This window comes from Nansenia antarctica, assembly GCF_963989245.1.
Source record: "Nansenia antarctica genome assembly, chromosome: 15".
In the NCBI taxonomy this organism is placed as follows: Eukaryota; Metazoa; Chordata; class Actinopteri; order Argentiniformes; family Microstomatidae; genus Nansenia; species Nansenia antarctica.
Window position 1 is genome coordinate 19,205,313 of NC_137685.1, and position 24,340 is coordinate 19,229,652.

A 24,340-nucleotide genomic window follows, 5' to 3' on the forward strand; every position below is an offset into this window, starting at 1 on the left:
TCTGTACGGCGATGTTGAATGACAGTTAAACTAGAAAATATGAAAGAAAGTTAAAACGACCTGAATAAAGAGAGAATGTTTGTATCGTGATAAATTATGAAAAACAGCAGGGAATGATAGGGCTGAATGAGGTTTTCACAATGTTAAATAAGGTTTTCATTAATGTTAAATAAGGTTAAAACAGGATACTCTATATATGTTAAATGATATAGTTGGATGTTCTGTATGATTCTGTGTAACACTGTGTACATTTTGTACAGCCTATCTCTTAGCTCTGTTAATGATTCACCCATTTTGTCCCTGAGCCCCTTCTCTCCCCTGCTTATCAGATTTAAAACAGGTTTTGGTCGCCTCACGGCCACGTCTGTTACTCTGATAGGATGACCACTGCCTCCTCCTTTCCATTCTGTATGAGAACTGAACCACATGTGTGCCTTTCTGAGAGAATAAATAAACTGGCTTACTCAGGAGAAATTTAGTACCAATATGGGGTCACCCTCTCAGGAGAGGCCTCATATTCGTCCTCCTTGCAAGTAAATAACAACCATGATTGATTCCGTGTCCTCTTTGTTGTTTAAGTCTAGTACGGTCTGTTTGAATTAGCGACGGGTTAAGCATGGCTTGCATTACAACCAAGCCGTATAGAATATGGCATTTAAGCCCAGAACCAGAACAACCCGACAATATGTGAATATGTTTTTCTGTTTTTGCACCTTCAGAAGAACCACATTTTCATTGTATAGGCAACTGTACAAGGACAATAAAGTGTATTCTTTCAACCCTTCCAACTTCCTGAATGAGCAGGGAGAGTTTGAGAAGCCTGAGGCCTTCCTGCCCTTCTCTGCAGGTATATAGCGCAAAACAAAGTACATCGCTATAGATAAATGTTGATGATGGATGGAAATAAATGGCTGATTGAGCTTTTTTCTTGTTATTGTTGTTAATGTTTCAGGGCCTCGTATGTGTCTTGGGGAAGGACTAGCTCGTATGGAGCTTTTCCTGATTATGGTGACGCTTCTGCGACGCTTCCAGTTTGTCTGGCCTGAGGACGCAGGGGAACCTGACTACACTCCTGTGTTTGGAGTTACTCTGTCCCCCAAGCCCTATAGACTAGGTGTAAGGCTGAGAGGGAACCAGTGAGGGGGAAGAGGTCAGGTATAGTCTGATATTATCGATGTGATATAGTTAAACCCTGTATGTTGTTGTTGTTGTTGTTGTTGTTGTACGTAAATCTATTGTACTTGCTATTGTGTTTTACACAAATAATTGTTGCTGTCAGTTTTGCTTTGTATAACCTTGATTAAGATTGATGGAACACTTGGCGCACTGTGTGACAAAATGTTGGTTCAAGTAAATATGTCTTCCTCCTTCGTCTCCTTCCTTACATGCGTTACCATTGAAGAGCATACGTTGTTAAAATGTTATTGGACTGGTATGTAATATTTTTGTAAAATAAATAGTTAGCAAACATTAGTTTAACATAAGTTATGTGGAATGTTTGGCTTGCTGAATTCTTAATAAAAGTATTTATAAATGATTGTTCTGCAGTTGTTCCTCGTCTCTAAAGCATCTTTCACACAGGTCACAACCAATGAATCGAGACTAGCAACCTGTCTTGTACAGTTGCAATCAAAATTATTCAACCCCCAATTGCACATTAGGTTTATTGGCAAACTATTTCTCAGCTGTTTGCAATAAACAAATTACACAATAACTGTTTAAGTAGTTCAATGAAACTAATATTACACGTTTAAAAAGAAATTCCAAATTCAACACAAAATTCTACTTGAGTAGGCTACAGCTCAAGCAGGAGTTGAAAATGTGAGAAAGATGCGGTGCCAACAACAGATTAACATCGCTATTAAAATCGATTTTCTCTGACCTAGCAAAAGTGAACCCTCGCATATGGAGTATACGGTTTAGCAATCGGTTTTGCGAATCACATTATTGCATTACAATTTGAATATTGACTCAAATAACGCAGGCAAAAGTGGCAAATGAATATGCTATTTTGGGATTGCATAGTCATTTGCACATTAGAATGAACTTTAGAATTTTGTCAGCTACAAAGCAGCGCATGACTTTGAAATTTAAATGTCAAATGGCTTTGCATTATAATTGTAATATTGACAGTGAATGTGCACATCAGGTACATGAAAATGAAAATGCAAATCATTAGAATTGCATTTGAATTTGAATATTGTCTGAAAGAATGCATGCAAAAGTGGAACATGCAATTGCAATCTCATATTGCATTAGCATTTGAATTGAGTCTACTATATGCTTCCATACCTTGGTAGCCTAGTGACCATGTCGTTGCTCATTGATAGTACAGTATCGTGTCCTCACTCTCCATAAAATTGGATAGCCTGGTTATATTACCCCACATTAACCACTGTAGCCTACTGTCTATTCATTGACATGTAGATACTTTTATCAAGCTGAAGCAAGCATATTTTCTTCAGAATAGTCATTTATTAGTGACGTTGATTACTGTGAAGTCAATGCGGACGGTGGTCAAGTTGTTAATGTAGCCTCGCGCTACGTGCACTGAATATGAATGTAAAAAGTAAATATATTTGCATGAATATCAATATGTACAGTAAAGATATATCTATACAGTGTGATGCGTACAGGACAAGGACGAATAAGATATGTGCAGTGCGCACGTATCCTTTGTGCACTCCTTCATAATACGTGAGGCAATATTTCTTATGTCGGTGGAAATGGTATCCATTTCAAAGCGTTTCTCCTCTTTCATACTTCTGCCAGCGGAGGCGCAGTTGATAATTTCTCCAGTTTCTATGCGTACGCATGGCTGCCAGTGTGCTTAGAGGTGCGCACAGTTTCACAAGATCTCGCCTCTTGGGGTATCGATGATCATGAAATGCATCTGCGTTTCCTGGGGCCTCATTTATAGAAAGTACTTTGGATCAAATTTGATCTTACCCGTGTCGTACGTAGAAAACCACGTCAAAGTAGTGATTTCTAACATTTCAACGTGAGTCAATTTGACCGTGGAAACGATCGTAGCTCTACGTCAGGTAATTGACTTGACGTACGCACATTACCTACTGGTTATGCGGAGTTATTACAGGCATTTTTCGGAGTTCTGTCTGGCTTTTGACTGACCATTTATATGCAACGTTTGCAGGAAAAGTGCTATACAAATACAAAGTTATTATTATAGGCAACTATGGGCGTCAAAAAGGGTGGTACAAGATACTCGTTCACGTGCACAACATTTTAGAGTTGATTGTGATTCATAAATGGAAGCAGGCGTGGGACTTGCAAATGCCACTGGCGTGCGCACCGTTTTATTAATCCGAATGTTGGTGTGGGTAAATGTTCTTGCTTTGCGTAGGTACGCAAGCCGTTTACGCCAGTTATACGCAAAGCTTTATAAATGAGGCTGGTCCCATAGGCTACATGAAGTCAACAATCAGCTCAGGAACACAAAATTGAGAAATATGTAGAGAAAGATAGACAGTTTAATGTATACATCTTCCACTGTATCCAAAATGTCCAAAATATAATGCTTAATATGTCCGGGAGCCATGGGGTTGAACCAGCTTTTCTGCTGTTTCTTGTTGCATCAGCCATGACTGCAGCATCCTCACTCAAATGAGAGGACGTGACAGAGTTAGGACGTGACAGAGTTAGGACGTGACAGAGACAGCCACTGAGACAGCCACTGAGACAGCCACCGAGACAGCCACTCACACGGCAACTGACACAGCCACTGACACAGCCGCTGACACAGCCACTGAGACAGCCGCTGAGACAGCCACTGAGACAGCCACTGAGACAGCCACTGAGACAGCCACTGAGACAGCCACTGACAGCCACTGAGACAGCCACTGACACAGCCACTGAGACAGCCACAGCCACTGAGACAGCCACTGAGACAGCCAATGAGACAGCCACTGAGACAGCCAATGAGACAGCCACTGACAGCCACTGAGACAGCCACTGACACAGCCACTGAGACAGCCACTGACTCAGCCACTGAGACAGCCACTGACAGCCACTGAGCTTTTTTTTCCGGAATATTATTCCGGCGTTTCATGACCAGGTTCTCCTCCACACGCCTCAAAGCTTCCTGGGTCATAAACAACGATACCTTCCTCCTGAGGAGAGCTGCTGCTTGATGATAGGCTGGCTGAAGGGAACCTCCCTGATGACCTGGTTGGTGGAGGGAACCTCCCTGATGACCTGGTTGGTGGAGGGAACCTCCCTGATTGGCTGGTTGGTGGAGGGAACCTCCCTGATGACCTGGTTGGTGGAGGGAACCTCCTTGATGACATGGTTGGTGGAGGGAACCTCCCTGATGATCTGGTTGGTGGACGGGACCTCCCTGATTGGCTGGTTGGTGGAGGGAACCTCCCTGATGACATGGTTGGTGGAGGGAACCTCCCTGATTGGCTGGTTGGTGGAGGGAACCTCCTTGATGACATGGTTGGTGGAGGGTACCTCCCTGGTTGGCTGGTTCATGGAGGGAATCTCCCTGATTGTGAGACAGTTTGACCTCCAGACACTTCCTCCTCAGGCTCATGTCCAGCCTGGGCTCTTGCTTCTCCTGCAAAGCCCTCTGGGAAGGGTTGGTGTCACCAGTACTAGCCGGCTGGGGCAGGATGACCGTTCTCAGGTTAGGCTTTGTGTTCAGGTTGGGGTTAACCTGTGGTCTGCTCTTGTCCCTCAGACGGCTGTCCCACAGAGAGAACACAGAGCCGGTCACATGGCCCATGACCCTGCTGTCTCCCGTGGCCAGCGAGGGCACCAGAAGAGGCGTCAGGTCTCCCACGTACCTGGTGACCCGCTGGGGGAAGCCCCAGAGACGATGGCTGAGTTTGCCTCGGACGTGCGACTCCAACTTCTCTCTGGTCTCCTGAGAGATGAAGGGGACGGAGGCGGCCCGCAGGAACATCATGATGGGCTTGCCCTCCGTTGCCGTGGTGACAGGCTGGCACGGAGAGTTGGCCCGTGGGCAGGAGGCACTCATGCCGGACTCCAGGGGGCGTCTGGGGCGGCACTGTGCCTCCGGGGGTCCACGCCTCCACTGCACGACCAGCCGGCCCGGTCTGGGGGTAGGGCTCTGGTTGAGAGTGGCGTGGGTAGTACTCTGCTCGGGGCTCTGGTTGAGAGTGGCGTGGGGGTTAGTGGTCAGGTCTTGTTTGTGCTGGTTGTGATGGAGGTCCGGGTCAGAGTCTTGAAATTCCAGAGACAGCAGGGGGTCACGGGTCGTGTTCTCAGAGGAACTGTGACAGGCACCGGAGTCTTGCTGGCAGGCTGAACTTTTTGACTGGAAGAAGTCTGGCACGCCTGGACACCTGTCCCCCCCCCCTCTTCTGTTCCTATGGCGACACGTTCTACAGGGCCTCTGAGACCAGCAGCTGGACGACTGAGCCGAGGAGGAGGGCCAATTGGAGCAGGAGGCGGAGTCAGAGGAGGAGTCAGAGCCCAGGTGAGTATCCAGCTTAAACTCCAGGATGTCCAGCATCTTCTCCAATCGCTTTTTTTTTATTTGGTCTGTGAACTCCTTCAACAGCTTTCTGCAGGAGGACAACAAACAGGGCTCTCATTCTGGCTAACACAGCAGGCATTTAGGCTGTTCATGTTATCATCAAACCACTTTAGTTTAACAAAGAATTATGACAAATCATAATTAATGACACTTACATTTTTTGGTCAATTGTTGGTGTCGAGATTTCCTCCTGTTCAAATACAAAATGGGAATGTAATGTAAGTATTAGCCTTTTAAATACACGCAAGCCCTAGCACACAGCCTTAAGACACAGCCCTGACACACAGCATTAAAACACACAGCCCTGACACACAACCCTAATCATAACACACAGCACTAGCCCAACGGTGCTTTACGCTCATTAATATTAATATTGACGCGCAGTTTACCTCGCTTGCCGGGAGCGCGCCGGTGCCACCTTTCCTCCGGTTAATCATCCAGCTCAGGAGCCAGAGCAAGGAGAGGATACACACCATGAGCTGCAATCCAATGACCGCATCGAAACCTTGAAGCTCCGAGCTGGGAACCAACCTTGGAACCGAGCTTGGATCCAAGCTTGCAGACGACTGCAAGGGCACGCGGAAGCGCACGAATTTGGTTGAAGTGGCTGACATGTTAACGGTCCGGTAACATCGCCATGGCTATAGATAAGTAAGCGCAGTCTGTCGCAATACGTGTACTCTCTGATAGATACAGCGTGTCTGAATGTTGTTGATGATTGTTATGGGCTATATCAATGTATGATGACGTTATGTTATTATTACGTCATGGCGTCACCAGGACAACAAAATTTATTGTTGATTGTTGCATCATTGTTTGCCCAAAAGCACTTCATTACGCTGTGTCTTGCATATTGTGTTTAAATGACCAATACAATTTTATTTCATATTTTATTGCACTGTAAATAATATAGCTCTGCGACTCCTTCCATAGTAATATCCTTTCAGTCTGATATGCATTGTTGCTAAAACCGTATACTCCATATGCGAGGGTTCACTTTTGCTAGGTCCGAGAAAAATCGATTTTAATAGCGATGTTAATCTGTTGTTGGCACCGCATCTTTCTCACATTTTCAACTCCTGCTTGAGCTGTAGCCTACTCAAGTAGAATTTTGTGTTGAATTTGGATTTTTTTTTTTAAAACGTGTAATATTAGTTTCATTGAACTACTTAAACAGTTATTGTGTAATTTGTTTATTGCAAACAGCTGAGAAATAGTTTGCCAATAAACCTAATGTGCAATTGGGGGTTGAATAATTTTGATTGCAACTGTACAAGACAGGTTGCTAGTCTCGATTCATTGGTTGTGACCTGTGTGAAAGATGCTTTAGAGATGAGGAACAACTGCAGAACAATCATTTATAAATACTTTTATTAAGAATTCAGCAAGCCAAACATTCCACATAACTTATGTTAAACTAATGTTTGCTAACTATTTATTTTACAAAAATATTACATACCAGTCCAATAACATTTTAACAACGTATGCTCTTCAATGGTAACGCATGTAAGGAAGGAGACGAAGGAGGAAGACATATTTACTTGAACCAACATTTTGTCACACAGTGCGCCAAGTGTTCCATCAATCTTAATCAAGGTTATACAAAGCAAAACTGACAGCAACAATTATTTGTGTAAAACACAATAGCAAGTACAATAGATTTACGTACAACAACAACAACAACAACAACAACAACAACAACATACAGGGTTTAACTATATCACATCAATAATATCAGACTATACCTGACCTCTTCCCCCTCACTGGTTCCCTCTCAGCCTTACACCTAGTCTATAGGGCTTGGGGGACAGAGTAACTCCAAACACAGGAGTGTAGTCAGGTTCCCCTGCGTCCTCAGGCCAGACAAACTGGAAGCGTCGCAGAAGCGTCACCATAATCAGGAAAAGCTCCATACGAGCTAGTCCTTCCCCAAGACACATACGAGGCCCTGAAACATTAACAACAATAACAAGAAAAAAGCTAAATCAGCCATTTATTTCCATCCATCATCAACATTTATCTATAGCGATGTACTTTGTTTTGCGCTATATACCTGCAGAGAAGGGCAGGAAGGCCTCAGGCTTCTCAAACTCTCCCTGCTCATTCAGGAAGTTGGAAGGGTTGAAAGAATAGACTTTATTGTCCTTGTACAGTTGCCTCTACAATGAAAATGTGGTTCTTTTGAAGGTGCAAAAACAGAAAAACATATTCACATACCGGTATTCACAACAATATTAAGAAAATAAAAACAACTATAAAAGCAAGCTAAAAGACATGAGGTCAGTGTCTCATCTGGTTCATCAGTGGTTCATCTGCGTCATATGCGTATAATGCGGTCAACAAAAATACATTGCTCCCTTCTCTCTCCACTACCGCAATGCAAGGTGCGCAGGTGCTTAAAATACCTTGCAATATCACCCCCCATAACCATATGACTTCTCAATACGGTGATCAAGGCAATAAACAAACAATCAAAGTAGGATTACAGACTTTCAGTCTGCCTCCATCCATGTGGATGAACCACCCAAAGGCCTGAGGTGTTGTCGGAGGCATGAATATGATTTAGGGGGTATTTAGTATAACAGGCTGGGTTTATTGTGAGTTTACTTGTTTATTGCCTTGATCACCGTATTGAGAAGTCATATGATGAGACACTGACCTCATGTCTTTTAGCTTGCTTTTATAGTTGTTTTTATTTTCTTAATATTGTTGTCTTTATTTGCACTTGACACCACGGACCTCATTGTCTCTTAGCTTGTTTTATAGCATTTTCACTTTTGAATTTTTCTAGTGTGTAATATTTGTGATATGTTATGTGTATAGGTTTGTGAATATGTGAATATGTTTTTCTGTTTTTGCACCTTCAGAAGAACCACTACAATTTCATTGTATAGGCAACTGTACAAGGACAATAAAGTATATTATATTCTATATTCTATACGCATTGTTTGTTATTTTTCTGGTTTTGATCGCTTATGGATTATTTTTGTACGTCGCCAAGTTTGATTGTTCTATTCAATTAATGCTCTAAAACGTACTTTTCATCTCAGCGGATTGTTTGGCGCATCATACAATTACCAGCCCAGACCCTGCTTGCGTCTCTCAGCGACTTTTTACTTTTGGCTCTATCTATCTATCTCGCTACAGGTGTCATATAACCCTAACCCATATCCTGTCATATAAAAGTATGTTATTGAATCTCCAGGTAATGTAGGCAATTTCTGACAACCATCACTTTTGCTGTCGTTAAGATACTTTATTTTTCTGTTTCAGTAGTCTGTCCAATGTGACACTTGCCCTCCTCCACCGGCCCTAGTTTTGGATCTAGCTTGCTGTTCATTATTTTCATGATAAATTGTAGCTAGCTAGCTATAACATCTTCATATACACCATACAGGCTACTGATTAACAGTAGGCACTGATTAACATTAGGCAAATGCCCATTGAACAGATTTATTCATTATCCTATCTTAAGAAAACTAATGTAACACTCGCATCTGGGGATTTACACGGCAAATCAAATCAAAGATCGACACATCCCTGATGACAGGGAGAGGACGTATGACTGCTCTGATGAATCAACCCCTATTTCATTAATTTTCTCTCTATAACGAAGTCGATCATTGATCGGCAACGACACTATATAATAGTTTGCCTAACTGGCAATCGGATTTGGGCTCCTAATACCTAAAAAGCACTACGGTTTTCTTATTTTATCTGATTAAAGTAGCAAAGACCAGAAATTTCCATTGACCGCCAGTCAAACTTCTACACTGCTATCACCCAAAAAGGGGCGTGGACATGACTACCCGGATGCGTTAGAATTGCATAGAGAGTTTGAATTTTTAAAGCGGATGCGTTTCCTAGAACATGTAAATGCAATTGCTGATCACATTATTGCATTACAATTTGAATATTGACTCAAATAACGCAGGCAAAAGTGGCAAATGAATATGCTATTTTGGGATTGCATAGTCATTTTAATTTTGTCAGCTACAAAGCGGATGTGTTTACTAGAACATGTAAATGCAATTGCGAATCACATTATTGCATTACAATTTGAATATTGACTCAAATAACGCAGGCAAAAGTGGCAAATGAATATGCTATTTTGGGATTGCATAGTCATTTGCACATTAGAATGAACTTTTGAATTTTGTCAGTTACAAAGCAGCGCATGACTTTGAAAATTAAATGTCAAATGGCTTTGCATTATCATTTTAATATTGACAGTGAATGTGCACATCAGGTACATGAAAATGAAAATCATTAGAATTGCATTTGAATTTGAATATTGTCTGAAAGAATGCATGCAAAAGTGGAACATGCAATTGCAATCTCATATTGCATTAGCATTTGAATTGAGTCTACTATATGCTTCCATATTAAAAAGCTCCTCTTCCTGTTTTAACCAGGACAAGTTTCTGCTTTACTTTTAATACTAAGCAGAACAGATGTGTGGATAGCAACAGAGATCTGGAGGTTTTTAAATTTCCCTGGCCTTCCCCCCCACTTAGCCATTGTTATGTCCCTGGCTTTTATTGTTTTTAGTCCTTTTATCTTCTCTTCTTTTAAATTGTTATCACATCTTGTATTGTGTTGCATTTTATTTAATATCCTGCACTTTACCTGTTTTACATATGTGAAGCACTTTGGTTCAGCTGCTGCTGTATGTAAATGTGCTATATAAATAAAGTTGACTTGACTTGACTTGAGATTTGACGATTGAAACCTGTATGTTATTTTAACCTACAATCAGGGAATATTCAAATATGTATAGGAACTTAGTGTGATTTTGAGATCCTAACCTGGGCAATGTTGGAAGCAGCTGGCAGGCATAAGCAATCAAAATAACTTTTCCTGTACAAAATCGCCGCCCTGTGGTTGAAATAGATATAACATTGAGCATATCCATGTGTCAGGGTGACTAATCATGGTGACCTGATTGGTTACCATAAAACTTGCTATGACATTACAATTATGGCATTATAATTATCCATAAAAGGCATCATGTACTAATGCTTAGCTGTTGCAGCCGGGCATAATAATATGATCAATGACTGTGTTATAAGTAACATTTACATTGACCTTTAGCAGACCTTTAGCAGACGCCTTTATCCAAAGCAACTTACGTCTAAAGTAAGTGAATCATCTATACATCAGTCATCATAACAAAAACAAATATATACATTTACAGAGAGGCACAATTGCAGACAATGGCATTGTAAATTGGGGGGTAGGGCCATGTGTGACATTCCAAATATAAACACGTACTGTATTAAATACTGTATTAAATACATTTTAATAGAATCAGTGGCAGCCTACGGCCATGGGAGACATTCCTAACATTGACACTTATCAAATGTATCTCAATGGAGGGATAGGTTACTGTGTCAAAGTATCACAATCGGTAAATGGCTGTATTGGCTGTATGTGATATACTGAATGGTAAAGATGTGTTTACACAAAAGCACACCGACACTCGTGACATCTCAAACAGCCAGCATGTTTTGTCTCGAGAAAGATGCATGAAGCATGAACATGGAAATGCCAAATGTCACCGTCATAACACTTGAATAGGTTCACACATATCCATTCCATGCCGTTGGGGGGGCTGAGTATGCATGGTTGTTCACAGGTGGAGGCGGTGAGGTTGATCGCAGCGGGGAAAGCACCAAAGATCACCCAATCAGAGGAGGGAGCCACCTATGAGGGCATCCAGAAGAAAGACAACGCAAAGGTACTGAAGACCTAGTCCTGGACAGAACACTCTAGACTGCTCCTGCCATCTTGCTTTTCCCACAAGTACTACTACAATGCTATCTGGAATTCCATAGAAATTCGGTGATGTCAAATCTATTATGACCAGACGTACTTACATTTGTACTTACTCACTAGGGTTTCTGCTGTGTATATTGGTCCATTGTTAGAATGAGATGGACAATTGATCAGTATTTTTGCATTTTGTCTGTGATGTAGATTGACTGGAACCAGTCAGCCGAGGCCCTTCACAACTGGATCAGAGGTCATGACAAAGTCCCCGGTGCCTGGGCTGATGTTGACGGACAGGTAAGAATATGCCCACAGTGGGGCGCTTGGGTGGTGTAGCGGGTTAAAGTGCTGACCATGTAACCGCAGGGTCCAAGTTCGATTCCGGCCGGGGACATATCCTGCATGTCATCCCTTCTCTCTCTCACCCATCCTTCCTGTCATAATCTCTATCTGTCTCTGTCATTAAAAAGAAAACCATGAGTGGGACTGCCCCACTCAGAAAAAAAAGAATACGCCCACAGTCAGTCTTATAGTGGAAGTCCTCTGAGACAGAGACTGAATCACAGTAGTGTAAAGTGGCCTCTCCCTCTCCCTCATCAGCCCACAGTCAGTCTTATAGTGGAGATCCTCTGAGACAGAGACTGAATCACAGTAGTTTAAAGTGGCCTCTCCCTCTCCCTCATCAGCACTGACTTGAAAACACAAGAGGTGAAAGGGAGGACTGAGATGCACCTCAGAAACTCATCCCACTGTTGTCATGCCAACCTTTCTCTGTAGAAGATGACGTTCTACGGCTCCACTCTGGTAAACGACGGCACCGCTGCTAACGGACAGCCCCTGGAGATCCCTGGTGCCAGCCGACCTGGTCTGGTCACCAAGGCAGGCCTGGTGCTGTTTGGCAGCGATGGCAAGATGGTAAGTTGCCAGATGTTACACAAACATCATTACGACGCACTGGATATTACCAGAGTTTCACTTTTGGGGGATTGTCTTTGGCTTGTTTTTCGCACTTTCTTCCTCATTATTCAAGTTAAGATTCCTCTGAATAAACCATAGCCATTCGTTCCATTCGCTTTTGTGAGACTCTGAACTTGTAGTATACCTACATGCAACCATACTACCTGACCATGAAGTATGCAAATAGGTCATGACTTTTATAGAGGCCATGTGTGCTAGGCTAACCTCTTGGTGTAGCGGGCCATGTATGCTAAGCTAAGGCGTGCTAGGCTAACCTCTTGGTGTAGCGGGCCATGTCCCAGGCTAGGCTAGACTAACCTCTTGGTCTAGTATGTATATGTATGAGTTAGCATAAAGGACATGTAGATAGAGAGAGGAGGATACTGCTGCTTTAGATCATTGGGACACACCTGGACTGGCTGGTTGATACACGGGATATATTGAGATAAATAACAAATAAATGGCCAAAAGGACATTCTGAAAGTATGTGAAATGTGTTAAAAAACAATGAAAACTAACTTGCCCTCATAGCTGGTATTGCACTTTTTGGCTGAAATTACCTCAATTAAATCTTTGACACAGTTTTTCCCATTCCTCCATGCAGAATTATTCCAGATGTGTTGGTGTTTGAGGGGTGTCTTGTCTTGCATGCACAGCCCGTTTCAAATCACCCCACAGCATCTCAATAGGATTCAGATCTGGGCTTTCACTTGGCCTGTTCCAGAACTCTCCATTTCTTTCTTTTGAGCCGTTCGTTGGTGGATTTACTGGAATGTTTTGGGTCATTGTCATGTTGCATGGTCCACATCTGCTTTAGCTTCAATTCTGCATGGTCTCACATTTTCCTCAAGCACCCTGTGATACAATATAGAATTCCTAGTGGATTCTATGATGGTGAGCAATGACTTCTCCAACAGCATGTTTGGATACTGGATTCTGATTGGCTAGCAACAGTGGTAAATACCCCCCAACTCCCTTCAGTTCAGCTCCGACCGCATTTCCAGTATCAATGCGCCTCCCAATCAATCTGATTAAGAACACCTGTGCTGACTCCGCCCACTGTTTAGCCAATAGCAGTCTACCAATCTGGAGTGTCATTCCAAGGCACCAATCACGAACAAGTTGGCTCAAAGGCAAGTGAACGTGGCCTAGCCTACAATGCAATCGTTAATGTTGTTTATGGGACTATATTCTGTGGCGGAAGGATATATGTATTCTGAAATGGGTGTCAAACGAAGAAGTGAGAAAACGTGCTGGTAGAGAGATGGTAAGTTAGCACCAGTGTTGCCACAGTTACTTTGAAAAAGTATTCTGATTACTGATTACTGATTACTCCTTTAAAAAGTAATCTAGTTACTTTACTGATTACTTGATTTTAAAAGTAACTATGTTAGATTACTAGTTACTTTTTTAGTTACTATTGGCAGCTGCCTAGGCACCCGACCCCCCCCCCCCCCCCCCCCCGCAACATAAAAATGAAAACTGGTTTTGCCAAAACTCACTTTATTTTAACAGTAACTTAAATGACATAATTAAACTTTAAACAATAACTTAAAACAACAAAAATAAAGAGTCTTTCTTTGCCTCACCCAACATAAATACTTGTTTTTAAACAATAAAATAAATATAATCTTTATTTAACACAGTAACTAGCAAGGAGTGGTTTCACAAAACCGAAAACCTACCCTGACCATTCAGATATGATCCTAATATAATCCTAATCCTAAACTGGGTGAGTCTGAGTTTATCAATGAAGAGTGAACTCAGCTGTCAAGACTGGAAGGAGGCCATGAACACGCTATGGAGGCCATGAACACGCTATGGAGGCCATGAACACGCTATGGAGGCCATGAACACGCTATGGAGGCCATGAACACGCTATGGAGGCCATGAACACGCTATGGAGGCCATGAACACACTATGAGTGAAACAGTGGAAAGGGGCGAGTAAACCAGTGGTTGTATCTCATTAACAGAAGCTTCTCAAACCTCTTGTCAGAAAGTCTGTTCCTTCTAGGCGTGAGCACCAAACCTCCCAGACTAAAGAGCCGCTCTACAGGAGCGCTAGATGGGGTTGGAGTGTTATACTTCAAGAAAATGTTCTTAATGTTTGGATACTGATTCAGAATCTGAAGCTCATGCCCTGACCTCAAGTAGTCCATGACTTCCTTTTCTGCCGAGTAGGTCTCCTCTGGCTCCGCCTCAAAAGCAAAAAAGTCCATCTCGCCTTGGTTGGCAGTCGTGGTGGGTACACTGGCAGGGCTCTGTGCTGCAGGAGCAGTTTTGCGACATTCTGCTGTGAGAAGCTCCTTTACTTGCTCCCTCCTACCTTCATCTCTCAGCCATCGGAGTTTGAATTTTGGACAACTAGCAGCTGCGAGAAGGGCATCTTTGTTGTCCAGCACACTGGCAAAACGAGTCTGGATAGCCTGAAAGATATAATTTGATATGTTTATTATTATCTAGTTGTAGCCTATAAGGTCTATTATTTATACCTTTATTTACTAATTATGTATGCAATTAGTTTGTGCAACTGACAACCTACATACTGCAGTATGGTGTGACTCTGCTCCATGTTCATGAATAGTGCAATGAAAATGTATTTATTTATCTTTAAGATGGAACAACATAGCATACCTGCACTATGGCATCTGGAAGGCCTGCAGTCATCTTGGATAGGGTGTCTTTCACAGCAAGGGTCTTCTGCATCAGGACTTCAAGTGTGGGCAGTAAAGTCCCATACGGACAGTCACCTTGTAGGATATCCAGTGCTATAGTTAGAGGCTTCATGACGGTACAGTACTCATGCAGGTACTGGTACTCCTGGTCTTTGAAGCACTTCACTCCCAGCTTGTTGCACAGAGTAGTCAGCTCATTCATGGGGATTTCTGCGATTCTCTTTATGGCTTCGTAAAAGGAATTCCACCTTGTGGATGTCGGTACCAGGAGCTTTCTTTTGTTAACCTCCTCCACCGTTTCTGACGCAACGGTAGATCGGCTTGCTTTCGTCCAGAGAGCTGTGCATTTTGCTGTGCTGCTCCTATACACAGCCTTGCTCTCTGGTTTGGAAGTGATGTACTTCTCCACATCACTTGTAGAAATAAGGTTGAGGGTATGTGAAGCACACCTTTGGTGCGGGGGAAGAATCAGCTGGCCATCACTATCATCCTCAGCTGATAGGATTTCTGACACATCTAAAAAAGTGACATCATCCGTGGCCTCCTCCACCGTCTCATCATCGGACTCTGTGACAGCAGGCTGATAGACTTGAAATGCCTTGACAAAGTTAGATCCATTATCTGTCACTGTTGCTACTACTTTGTTGATTAGTCCATATGAAGAGTGAATGTTTTCGATTTCTGCACCAATAACATCATACGTGTGTCTACCGCGGATTCTCCTACACGCCAATGCAGCCTTGTTGCGGTCTAATGTGGATCTACTAATCCAGTGGAGCGTTACTCCCATATAGCTCCTATTGTTAGCTGTCCAAATGTCCGCTGTAGTTGACACATAGTCGACCTCGTTCAGCGCAGCCTTCAGATGTTTTTCCATCTCTGCATACTCCTTCTCCAAGTACGAAGAAAAAGATGTTCTGTGAGGTAGCTCGGCATTGGTAGTAGTGGGGATCTTGTTAATGATGGCACGGAAAGAGGGCGAGTCAACTGTGTTTATGGGCAGCATTTCCTCTACAACATACCGCCCGACCAATTTATTCAACTCTCCCACACTTACAGGTTGTGATTTTGTAGGCCTACTGAAGTCCAGCTTTTGTTGCTTGAGCGGTGTGGGACCTCCCGCAGAAGTCGAGGCCGCGGTCTCTGGGACTTTCTCCGCGAGCTTGACTGTGCTGTGCTGAGATTCCAAATGTTTCTTTAAATTTGATGTTGTGGTTTTACCACAGGACAATATTTTCTTTCCAGCACAGAGTGTACAATGAACATTTATGTTCTTGTCATCCTTTGCTGACACAAACTCAAAATAATCCCTATATTTCCAGCTATTTAACGCATATCTCTGTTCTCGCTCCATTGTGTAGGCTATACGCTTCTGTTTACACTGTGCAATCAGCGTGGTGATACACGTGAGCGATTCTGCTGCACCTCGTGTTGAAAACGTGATCACTGACGTCACTCCCCAAGACGTGAGAAAAGCAATAAATGTTTGTTTACTATCGAACATTACAAAGAAATACTGCATTTAGCCTAAGTTATGAGGTAGTAACGCAATAGTAACGCACAGTCACTTGAATAAGTAACTTTAATCCGATTACTGATTTGGAAATAGTATCGCGATAGAATACTCGTTACTGGGAAAAGTAATCAGATTAGAGTAACACGTTACTTAGTATCGCGTTACCGGCATCACTGGTTAGCACGCAGATCAGAAAGAGAAGATGGAAGTACATCGGCCACGTGTTGAGGAAAAGCCCGGATGACCATCAACGCACAGCCCTCAGATGGACCCCTGATGGACGGAGAAAAAGGGGACGACGCCCCAAAGAAACCTGGAGGAGAACCGTCGAGAGGCAGCGGGACATGCCGGGTCTGAGACCCGGGGAGGCGGCGGCCGCTGTGGCGAGGGACAGAGACCGGTGGCGAGGGACGGAGACCGGTGGCGTAAACTCGTTGGAGGCCCTACTCTTCACACCCGGGGGGTATTCCATCAACGTCGCTAAAGGAAAATCCTGGCTTATTTTTGATAACTTCTCGCGAGACTTATCAGAATATGCCTGGATATTTTTAGGAACTCTCGCGAGACTTGTCAGACTAAACCTGGATTTTCTTTTAGCGTTGTTGATGGAATACCCCCCCTGAAGAAAAAGGACCTAAGTCAAGTAAGTCAAGAAATGATTAATGATTGTAAATAAATGAATTTAATGTTACAACTTACAACTGTGTATTTTTTATAATGTTACATCTGTGTATTTTTTATATTATGTGGTAGCTTTTGTAGAAAAGCAGTTAACCATTCGAGGGCAGGGGGTTGTGGAGACATTGACCACTGGTACAGGGTACTCCACAACCCCCTTCCTCTCATGGTAAGTTGCTTACATTTCCACCCCCAGGCTTCACAGCTGGTATGAGGTTCTTGTGCTCAAATGCTGTCTTTGGTTTGTACCAAACAAGTCTTCTGTTACTGTGCATAAATACTTCATCCAAAACACATTGTTCCAGAAGTCATGGTGTTTGATAATGCTTGGACGGGCCTGACCTGGCCATGTTGGCAGTTGTTTTAAATGTTCTCCACTTGTAAATTATTTTCAGGACAGTGGAATGGCTGATTTCTAATTTTTTGGAGATCTTTATAAATCCCTTCCCAGACTCATACACATCTACAACCCTCTTTCTGCAGAGCTCAGAGAGCTCGATGTATCTCTCCATGGTGACACCACTCACTTCAACAATCAAGAGCAAACCAAACTAAATGTCTGAGGTTTAAATAAGACAGGCTCCTCCAAAATCCTCTCTAACAATGTTCTAATCATTTACACACAGAGTAGCAATACACAAAGTAGCAATACATGTGGGGGGTGTCTTGTTTTTGCTCACAAGAAAATTGCATTTCCATTAATTCCATTTTACAAATAGATTAAATATTTAAGAAAATAATAATTTCTGTTTCATTTGATTAGTTATATTACCTCCATCCATCAATATTGTTCAAATGAAAATCAAATGTCCATATGTTTAAATATGTTGAAAAAGACAATGGTTTTCATGTAGTATCCTATCTTTTTCACATGACAGCTGCCACTAGAACTGGGATACTTGTCTTAATTAGTGTTCCTACTACTACGTAGGAACAGTATTGTTATTGGTGGTATACTCCTTATTATTCTTTTTCCCCGCTTTGGTCAAATAGCTCAAAAAGTCCCTGACCGAAAATGCTATAAATTTGCATGCCACAACTAGAGAGCATCAGTAACTATGGCAGAAAGAATGACCATGATTAAACCATAGGTGGCGCTATAATAACCAAAAGTAAATAATTAACTTCAGAATGCTGGCATTTCCACCCCGGATGTATGAAACTTGGTACGTATGTGTCTTTCCTCATGGGGAACATATTTGCCTCAAGAACCGATAAGGTCCGCCATGATGGATTTTTCTGAAGGTGCAAAATCTGGCCAAACTTATAAAAATTAACTTAAAATCACCTGTAAGTCTGATTGGTCCAAAATTGCATATGGACATACATGGTGCATGTCTCTTCTTATGGTTTTAAAGGATAAGAGATCCATTCCAAGTTGGCGGAGAAAAAATATGACGGTCACAGTACAATTATAATGTCATAAAATCAGGATTTATACTGTGTAGACCTGTTCACAACAATACTACCAGACTATAACTGTGGTCCTATTAACAACAATACTACCAGACTATAACGGTGGTCCTATTAACAACAATACTGCCAGACTATAACTGTGGTCCTATTAACAACAATACTGCCAGACTAAATTGTGTAAACACTTGGGCCCCCTGTGGGGAGCATGCAGCGTCTGGCCAGTAGAGGGAGCTACAGGACTGGTGGAGAGTAGATGAAGACATGATTGAAGACTGGTTGGTGTCAATCATGTCATTGTCATTTGGCATTTAACTTGTGTGTTTTTTTTCTCTTCCGACAATCGTTAGGAAGTGATGGTGAGACGAAGACATAGGCCTACACTATGGACCAGTGAAGACATAGGCCTACACTATGGACCAGTGAAGACATAGGCCTACACTATGGACCAGGACAGCTTGGCCCGTGCGTCCTCTCTCTCCCTGGGTCGGCGCACGGAGACGGAGGCCCCCCTGGTGGGGCTACCGCAGCAGCAGCAGAAGCCTCCGGGTCTGGGCGGGTCACTCTCCTCCAGCCACAGCCAGTACACCATCCTCCTGGAGGAACCCCCACCACCACCCCACTCCTCCTCCTTCTCTTCCACCCGGCCAGGCTGCTCCACACCGCCTCCTCCTCCTCCTCCTCCTCCTCCCCTCCACCCCCACCTCCCCCATCCCCCCAGGGAAAAGCACCACCACCCCCACCACCACCACTGCCAGGGCAGGCAAGTTCACTCCAAAGTGCTCTTCAGGTAGCTGCTCCCCTCTCACAGGTAGTAGAGGAAGTCATCCAGGTTCATGTTGGGCTCTCTGTGGATGCTCTGTCCCACCAGGAAAGCAAGCTTGTAGGCATACTGGCAGGGTGCAGGCACTCGGATGATCCCCTGAAATAATTGGGGCAGACAATCAACGACAATTTATGCATCAAAAAACAACTTGCATGCCTGAAATGGGAAAACCATATGTAAATACAGTATGTTTGATTTCATAACCAATATGGCGGTGGGCGGCGTCTGGGGTAGCGGGGGGCCCGGGGCCGGGGATGAGCCCTACTTCTCCTCCTCCGCCACCTCCCTTCAGGGTGCCCCCCAGGACAGCTTGGCCCGTTCGCCCTCTCTCTCCCTGGGTCGGCGCACGGAGACGGAGGCCCCCCTGGTGGGGCTACCGCAGCAGCAGCAGAAGCCTCCGGATCTGTGGCTGCTCCACACCGCCTCCTCCTCCTCCTCCTCCTCCCCTCCACCCCCACCTCCCCACCCCACTCCTCCTCCTTCTCTTCCACCCGGCCAGGCTGCTCCACACCGCCTCCTCCTCCCCTCCACCCCCACCTCCCCCATGGCCCCAGGGAAAAGCACCACCAGGCCCTTCTCTGGGGTCACCGCCTGCATGGACTTCTGTGCCCACGCTCACAAGGACCAGAACAACCCCTGGCTCTCCTCCAGCCACAGCCAGTACACCATCCTCCTGGAGGAACCCCCACCACCACCCCACTCCTCCTCCTTCTCTTCCACCCGGCCAGGCTGCTCCACACCGCCTCCTCCTCCTCCTCCTCCCCTCCACCCCCACCTCCCCCATCGCCCCAGGGAAAAGCACCTTTGAAAAGAGATATGCAAGACACGTAATGAAGTGCTTTTGGGCAAACAATGATGCAACAATCAACAATACATTTTGTTGTCCTGGTGACGCCATGACGTATAATAACATAACGTCATCATACATTGATATATAGCCCATAACAATCATCAACAACATTCAGACACGCTGTATCTATCAGAGAGTACACGTATTGCGACAGACTGCGCTTACTTATCTATAGCCATGGCGATGTTACCGGACCGTTAACATGTCAGCCACTTCAACCAAATGTGTGCGCTTCCGCGTGCCCTTGCAGTCGTCTGCAAGCTTGGATCCAAGCTCGGTTCCAAGGTTGGTTCCCAGCTCGGAGCTTCAAGGTTTCGATGCGGTCATTGGATTGCAGCTCATGGTGTGTATCCTCTCCTTGCTCTGGCTCCTGAGCTGGATGATTAACCGGAGGAAAGGTGGCACCGGCGTGCTCCCGGCAAGCGAGGTAAACTGCGCGTCAATATTAATATTAATGAGCGTAAAGCACCGTTGGGCTAGTGCTGTGTGTTATGATTAGGGTTGTGTGTCAGGGCTGTGTGTTTTAATGCTGTGTGTCAGGGCTGTGTCTTAAGGCTGTGTGCTAGGGCTTGCGTGTATTTAAAAGGCTAATACTTACATTACATTCCCATTTTGTATTTGAACAGGAGGAAATCTCGACACCAACAATTGACCAAAAAATGTAAGTGTCATTAATTATGATTTGTCATAATTCTTTGTTAAACTAAAGTGGTTTGATGATAACATGAACAGCCTAAATGCCTGCTGTGTTAGCCAGAATGAGAGCCCTGTTTGTTGTCCTCCTGCAGAAAGCTGTTGTTCACAGACCAAATAAAAAAAAAGCGATTGGAGAAGATGCTGGACATCCTGGAGTTTAAGCTGGATACTCACCTGGGCTCTGACTCCTCCTCTGACTCCGCCTCCTGCTCCAATTGGCCCTCCTCCTCGGCTCAGTCGTCCAGCTGCTGCTCTCAGAGGCCCTGTAGAACGTGTCGCCATAGGAACAGAAGAGGGGGGGGGGGACAGGTGTCCAGGCGTGCCAGACTTCTTCCAGTCAAAAAGTTCAGCCTGCCAGCAAGACTCCAGTGCCTGTCACAGTTCCTCTACGAACACGACCCGTGACCCCCTGCTGTCTCTGGATTTTCAAGACTCTGACCCGGACCTCCATCACAACCAGCACAAACAAGACCTGACCACTAACCCCCACGCCACTCTCAACCAGAGCCCCGAGCAGAGGGCCGGCTGGTCGTGCAGTGGAGGCGTGGACCCCCGGAGGCCCAGTGCCACCCCAGACGCTCCCTGGAGTCCGGCACGAGTGCCTCCTGCCCACGGGCCAACTCTCCGTGCCAGCCTGTCACCACGGCAACGGAGGGCAAGCCCATCATGATGTTCCTGCGGGCCGCCTCCGTCCCCTTCATCTCTCAGGAGACCAGAGAGAAGTTGGAGTCGCACGTCCGAGGCAAACTCAGCCATCGTCTCTGGGGCTTCCCCCAGCGAGTCACCAGGTACGTGGGAGACCTGACGCCTCTTCTGGTGCCCTCGCTGGCCACGGGAGACAGCAGGGTCATGGGCCATGTGACCGGCTCTGTGTTCTCTCTGTGGGACAGCCGGCTGAGGGACAAGAGCAGACCACAGGTTAACCCCAACCTGAACACAAAGCCTAACCTGAGAACGGTCATCCTGCCCCAGCCGGCTAGTACTGGTGACACCAACCCTTCCCAGAGGGCTTTGCAGGAGAAGCAAGAGCCCAGGCTGGACATGAGCCTGAGGAGGAAGTGTCTGGAGGTCAAACTGTCTCACAATCAGGGAGATTCCCTCCATGAACCAGCCAACCAGGGAGGTACCCTCCACCAACCATGTCATCAGGGAGGTACCCTCCACCAACCAGCCAATCAAGGAGGTCCCGTCCACCAACCAGATCATCAGGGAGGTTCCCTCCACCAACCATGTCATCAGGGAGGTTCCCTCCACCAACCAGGTCATCAGGGAGGTTCCCTCCACCAACCAGCCAATCAGGGAGGTTCCCTCCACCAACCAGGTCATCAGGGAGGTTCCCTCCACCAACCAGGTCATCAGGGAGGTTCCCTTCAGCCAGCCTATCATCAAGCAGCAGCTCTCCTCAGGAGGAAGGTATCGTTGTTTATGACCCAGGAAGCTTTGAGGCGTGTGGAGGAGAACCTGGTCATGAAACGCCGGAATAATATTCCGAAAAAAAAAGCTCAGTGGCTGTCAGTGGCTGAGTCAGTGGCTGAGTCAGTGGCTGTCTCAGTGGCTGTGTCAGTGGCTGTCAGTGGCTGTCTCAGTGGCTGAGTCAGTGGCTGTCTCAGTGGCTGTGTCAGTGGCTGTCTCAGTGGCTGTCTCAGTGGCTGTCTCAGTGGCTGTGTCAGTGGCTGTCTCAGTGGCTGTGTCAGTGGCTGTCTCATTGGCTGTCTCATTGGCTGTCTCAGTGGCTGTCTCAGTGGCTGTGGCTGTCTCAGTGGCTGTCTCATTGGCTGTCTCAGTGGCTGTCTCAGTGGCTGTGTCAGCGGCTGTCTCAGTGGCTGTCTCAGTGGCTGTCTCAGTGGCTGTGGCTGTCTCAGTGGCTGTCTCAGTGGCTGTCTCAGTGGCTGTCAGTGGCTGTCTCAGTGGCTGTGTCAGTGGCTGTCTCAGTGGCTGTCTCAGTGGCTGTCTCAGTGGCTGTGTCAGTGGCTGTCTCAGTGGCTGTGTCAGTGGCTGTCTCAGTGGCTGTCTCAGTGGCTGTCTCAGTGGCTGTCTCAGTGGCTGTCAGTGGCTGTCTCGGCGGCCGTGTCGGCGGCCGTGTCGGCGGCCGTGTCGGCGGCCGTCTCGGTGGCCGTCTCGGTGGCTGTCTCAGTGGCTGTCTCAGTGGCTGTCTCTGTCACGTCCTAACTCTGTCACGTCCTCTCATTTGAGTGAGGATGCTGCAGTCATGGCTGATGCAACAAGAAACAGCAGAAAAGCTGGTTCAACCCCATGGCTCCCGGACATATTAAGCATTATATTTTGGATATGTTGGATACAGTGGAAGATGTATACATTAAACTGTCTATCTTTCTCTACATATTTCTCAATTTTGTGTTCCTGAGCTGATTGTTGACTTCATGTAGCCTATGGGACCAGCCTCATTTATAAAGCTTTGCGTATAACTGGCGTAAACAGCTTGCGTACCTACGCAAAGCAAGAACATTTACCCACACCAACATTCGGATTATCAGGCATAATAAACCTGCGTCAATAAAGAGCATTGTTACACATAACAAACACTCTTTACAGACGGCAGACCATCCCTTTCGAAGGCCTTGGCTTCCAATCGAGTCACACTCGAAAATGAGCCATAGGGGGAGAAAAAGGAATCGGGATTGGCCCTTAATGTATTCCTCTCTACCGGTGCCATACTCTCACACATCCACCAGGGGGACCAAACACTTTTGAGATTGCCAGTCTCAAACCCTTCCAACCTCAAAGCCAGTGCTAATGCTTTTAGTACTTCTTCCTGCCAATTACAATAAATAAACATCAACAAATCTTTGGAAAAAATAAAAATAAAAATAAATAAAAGAAAGGTTCCAATATTCTAAGTTCATGATTATTATATTTGGTTATCATTTCCACCTTAAGAGCTAAGCTGTGCGTAATATCACCTGCCACCTTAAGTGCGCAGTGCATTCAGGACCGCATTGATTCAGATCGGAGAAGAAGTTGAAAGTACCACAAGTTTCTCATGTTACAACTCCAGTCAGTTAGCCAGCGGTGTGACATCAACAGTAAGGCAACAGTAACACTACTGTTATTTTATGAAACTCCGTTGTCAGATGTTGTTGTAATTGTTATTTCATTTTTATGAATCTGTAATTATGAGTCAACGACGGGTTTTGCAAGAACCACACATACACCCATTGTAGTGTTTGCAATCATCCTACCCATGCCTGAACTGTACCCTGCCTGAACCCACTAAAGAAACCTGAACACAAAGTCAATCTCCTGTCATGTGTGTCCTGATCGACGCCCCGGGGGCGAATGGAGCATACTCTCATTGAACTATTCACCTTATACAGTCCTTTCCCATAACCTCACTAACAGCCTATTTATTTTCAAAGTTTTATTCTATTTTATTTTGACATCCCAGACCCGTTCACCATCAATGTGCAGCA

The 24,340-nt window shown here is 45.0% G+C and overlaps 1 long non-coding RNA gene across 1 annotated transcript in view; it reads left to right on the plus strand.

Moving 5' to 3' along the window:
• Nucleotides 1–18,993, plus strand: part of LOC308171087 — a 48,591-nt gene extending 29,598 nt beyond the window's left edge. Inside the window, exon 3 of the long non-coding RNA XR_013937819.1 lies at nucleotides 18,902–18,993. This is a non-coding gene — a long non-coding RNA (uncharacterized lncRNA). The remainder of the gene's footprint in view (nucleotides 1–18,901) is intronic.
• The last annotated feature ends 5,347 nt before the right edge of the window (nucleotides 18,994–24,340 follow it).